Source organism: Sceloporus occidentalis, unplaced genomic scaffold, assembly GCF_023333645.1.
Source record: "Sceloporus occidentalis isolate IW3139 unplaced genomic scaffold, rSceOcc1.0.p SCAF_50, whole genome shotgun sequence".
NCBI classification, from domain to species: domain Eukaryota; kingdom Metazoa; phylum Chordata; class Lepidosauria; order Squamata; family Phrynosomatidae; genus Sceloporus; species Sceloporus occidentalis.
In genome coordinates, this window is record NW_028317030.1 from 16278 (window position 1) to 21369 (window position 5092).

Genomic DNA, 5092 nt, shown 5'->3' on the forward strand with positions numbered 1-5092 from the left:
ATTTTATGGCAGTCTGCGGGGGAGCTGGGGTTACAAAATATCTCCCGTTATTGAATGTTGTCCCGGTGTTCTGTATCACCATAGATTAGTTCCATGTGTCTCCCATGATGTGGCTGCTGCCCAGAAGCTGGTAGATTGACCATCTCCATGTCATCCTTGGGCACACACAACAAACTTTTTGTTAAAGTTTTTACCAAACTGCCAGACCTGACCACCATCCTTTGGATGAGCCATGGGAATATATTCACAAAGTGTCTGCCCCATTGGTGTGTTTGGGGATTTAATTAAATGTCCACTACAAAGTCTGTTGCTCCCTTCCCCTGGTCATGTAAAATGACATTTTGTCGCCTGAAGCTAGTGGTTAGCTAGTCAATGGTTCAGATCCCATCCCGGACCGTATCAAATCTCTTCTCCCTGGAGGGACAATGAAAGAGAAATAAACTGCACAGGAAGGGGCATAAACGGAACGAGGGAATGAGACGGTAGCGGGGGAAAAGGAAGGAGGAGTGAGACAGTAATGGGGAAAAGGAAGGGGGTTAGACACTCATAGAGGAAAAGGAACAGGGGCTGAGACAGTAATGATGAAAGAGAAGACGGTGAGACAGGAATCGAGATAAAACAAAAGGGAGTGAGACATTAATGAGGAAAGAAAAGGGAAGTAAGACAGTAATGAGGAAAGAAAAGGGAGGTAAGACTGTAATGAGGAAAGAAAAGGGAGGTAAGACAGTAATAAGGAAAGGGAAGTAAGACAGTAATGAGGAAAGGGAGAATGTGTCAGTGAGAGACGGAGAGGTAAGATTTAGATAATAATCGACGATTGCGGAGTATTAACTAAACGGGGAAGGGGGGTGATGAATAAAGGGGTCATATTGAGACAGTAGTAGGAAAGGGTATTCACTCACTTCGGGTTAATACAAAATGATTTGGACCTTATGGAGATCTACTGACCCGTATTAACCTTATGTATATGTACTGTATGTATGTTTGTGTATATATATATATCCACATTTTTATTTATTTATTAAGCGCTTTACAGTTTACAGTAGGAATAAAAGAGGGGGGAGTACAATAATCATAAACTCTGACCTAGGCTTAACCTAACACTGCCAACCTTGCTGCTGGGCCTCGGGATATGATGTTTAATTTGATTTTAATTCCGCCGCAGATCAGGACATGTTCCAAAAGCGTAAGAACAGGTTAATTAACAGAAGAGCTGTGACCTGGTCATCACACTTTTTTGGGGGGGGGATTATAATGCAAATAAAAAGCCAGATTGAAACAATGAGAAAGAAAAACCTTTCACAGCCGCGGCTGAAACGCCCGTGTGATGTAAAAGCCACTTTGTAGTTCAATTATACTAAACCCTTTCAAAAAGATGCTTTTGAGCCACACAAAGCACAGGGCAGCATGCAAACACATGCCGGGTCTCTAAGCCTATCCAGTTACCATTAAGCTAAGTACATTCACCTATTTTTAGCAAAGGTAACTCCTGGCCGACTGGCTCAGTCGCTTTTAATTACATAGAACCGCTTCATGCCTGTTGCACATTCCCGTGGCAACTCTCCAAAAGAGATAATAGATAGATAAAATAGTAGATAACGTACTTAAAGGGACAATTCCACACAAAATAAAACATTTTTTTTTTTTAATATACCGTTCATTGACTATAGGAGTTATACTATATTTTAGCAATGAATCGGGTCTAAAACTTTTTGGAAGGACTGATTCTTCTATGCATGCCCATATCTATCAAGTGTCTCTCTTTGAAAGGGACAGTCCCTCTTTTGGCCTCCGCTATCCCTTTTTCTGCCAGGTATGTCCCTCTTATATCAAAATGTTGGCTGGGTATGATTGTATCAGTGTTCTTCATAATATCGGCCAAATGGCAAACTGGGGAATGCCTGGTGGGCAGCTGGCCGACAGAGCCACTTACTCACCGAACCCCGTTGTCCAGCGCTACGGAATATGATGGCGCTATAGAAAACAATAAATAAATCTGTCATTTACTATGGCTGGCCACCGGCAACAGAAACGCTGTAAACGGAATAGCTAAGTGAATCCTTTATAGCATCCTTGCTATTTTTAGAGAGCCTTAAGGTACTGACTAAGACATTATTACCATTTCTTGTAAACCTGTTGAAAACGTAAATAAAAAAGTTTTTTTGTTAAAGAATTAAAAATAGAAATGATTACTACTTTGCAAACAACTCATGATAGTGTGTCATTTTTCCAATGAAGTTCCAAGTTTACATGGAAAAATCCTGGGAATTAGGATCTCAATACGTGGAAAAATGTTACAAACTTAAATGGAACCGTCCTGACAAAAAGGATCATGTCCTGGCCTGTGTCCGAGTTATAAGAACTGATAGGATCTTTAGGTCTGCAATGACTGAATTGGTCATTATGCAAAACAGGGGTGACCTTACAATGCCCCCCCACATATTATTGGTCCCTTTAAGTATGGGACAAAATGTATTCATGGTCCCAGGCAGCACAGTGTCCTGGGCCAGCCCCGAGTCTTAATGTTGCTGAAAATTGCTGATAAAAAGACAAAAAATATAACACAAAATACTTTAAAAAATTGTATTAAAAAGCAACTAAACAAAGTGAGGCAACGGAACCTGGGTATGATTATTATATATGGAAACATCACGGCTTATAGATTTATTTTTTTTATGATTGGCTGTATCTTCCCCCCCCCCGATTATCTATATTTTAATATGCCATACAATGTATAAAATAGAATAACAAAAGGATAACATTATTTGATCTATCGTTGTTATCCTAAATAAATATTTAAATAAATATAAATATTTAGCTCTCCCTCTTCTGGGGAGTGGCTTGATGACAGGGCTGGCTAGCATCATGTAGGGGTGGGGCTAACCTCAGACAGCCTTTAGCAGGGGGAGGAGTAGGCAGGGCGTGGCCAAACACTACCCCCTGGAGACCCAGGGATGCACACACACAGCCTGGCCTGGCTTATCTCATACACTCCCTCGCTGGTCACAATAACTATTATTATTATCTTTTATTATTATTAACTTGTATTTATATAGCACCAACCCTTACGCAGCGCAGTGCCTAACGTCGGGCACTCGCTACCAAAACCCAGCAAGGGGATTGGCCACTGCATTTCAATCCCAATTGGACACTATAAATCACTACCCGATGTTTGTGGGTTACAACGTCTGGATACCTGTTCTTCGGAAAACCTGTGTTTTTCTCTAATAAAGGTTCTGCGCTGTTATTCCTCTTAACCGAGTTTTGGTGGACTATAATCCTACTGCATCATTTGGAGATCAGTGGAGCTTAGCTGGGCATTAGAAGAGAGACTGATGTGATCTAATATTTAAGTCCATCACATTAATGGCTGATTAATTTATGGTAGAAACAAGGACATTGCACAGAACAGCTGCATTCGTATGGCTTTCACATCACACACAGCCTTCTGCATTTAATTAACATCTGTTACAAAAAGGTGATACGTTCCTTTTAACTTTCCGTACGTATTACACCATTTAGGTAAGAATGTTCCCGTGTGAAGAGCTCCACCACTTCACGCCATGGTGTGGTATGTTAACGGTGAGTATCATTACAGATTATTGTGCTACGCATCTTCCTTGAGTTCATTGTTGCTTGCGGTGTTTCCAAGACAACATTTCCAGATTCTTTGTTTACATTGTTGGTGCAAAGTCTGAAAAGTGTTTTTTATCAACACAGCAACCAGAAGTATATTTTTGCTGTTTGGACCATTCTCTCGGCAGCTATGCTGATTTAGACATTTAGTCATTTTGTAATAGTGTCACTTTTTAAGCACACATATACTTATATTTATACCTACACCTATTTTTCAAAACTTTTGTTTGTGTCGGTATGTTTGGGTGTAACCTAGTGAATCATAGTGCTTTAATGCAAACATTTACACCATTTGGACAGAAACAAAGCAATTTGACGTTTCTTTACATGCAGTATATTATTTGTTTTTGTTTGTAATGTAATGTAATGTGTATGAATTTGTGGTTGCTAGCAATAAAATGTTGGGGTCTCAGACATCCACATTGTATGTAATTGTATGAAAATTGTATTGGAAACAAGAGGGCATTTTTAGAGATTCCAGATGTTTTAGACAGTTTTATTCATATCTTGTTTTAGGTTTTTTGTTAATTTTTAAATGTATACATGCAGCATCTCCAGAAATGGAGTGTATGGTCACTCAAAGACTACTCAGCAGTAGGTGGCTGAGAATACCAGTAGCGTGTGAGCTACTCGTTGGAGCCCCCTATTATCAGGCCTGGACTGTCCATCTTGCACACCAGGCAAATGCTTGGTGGCGGGCAGTTTGCTAATAGCACCCCATACTTATTGGAGTAGCGGTGTGTGGGCTGAGGTGTGAATCAGCTGGCTGGATATGCAGGGCCACATTAGATGAGGAAAAAAACAGGACCGGACTGGGAATGAAAAGCAGCCTTGGAAATATTTGGATACCAGCCCCGTATATTTTATTGCGTGGTAGAGATCAAGGGGTGTAACTTGAACCAAAGGGCCCCAATATGAAAATTGCCACCACAGCCCACAACAGCCTATCTGTGCCACCTTTGCCTGCAACTTGTCAGTGTCCCCAAACAGCCTGCCTGTCATCTGTCACCTAACCAGCCCTTAGCCTGCCTCTGCCCCTAAACAGCCTGCTTGTGCCATCTTTGCCTCCTGTGCACACTGCTTGTGCAGTCTCTGCACCTAAACAGCCTGCCTGTGCCATTTCTGCCTCCAAACACATTCATTCACTCAAATTTCTCATTTGCTGGTGACATATTATATTTCGCTATCCTAAACTTTTGGTGCAAATCTTTTAGAATATAAATCCAACAGCTTAATTAATCAAAGCTGTCCAGCTGTCGAGCTTTGTAACATTTGAAAAGTGTCTGCGTTCAATAAAGTTTTTTGTTAAATAGAGAATCACGTGACCACGGTTAACCTCTCACCACGTGACTGTAAAACGCGACGCACACTGTGCGGCGCATGCGCAGTGTCTGCCAGCCGTCTGTACGCCGTGCGCCCCGGTAGAATAATGGCTGAAGAGTCCAGTGTGCTGTGG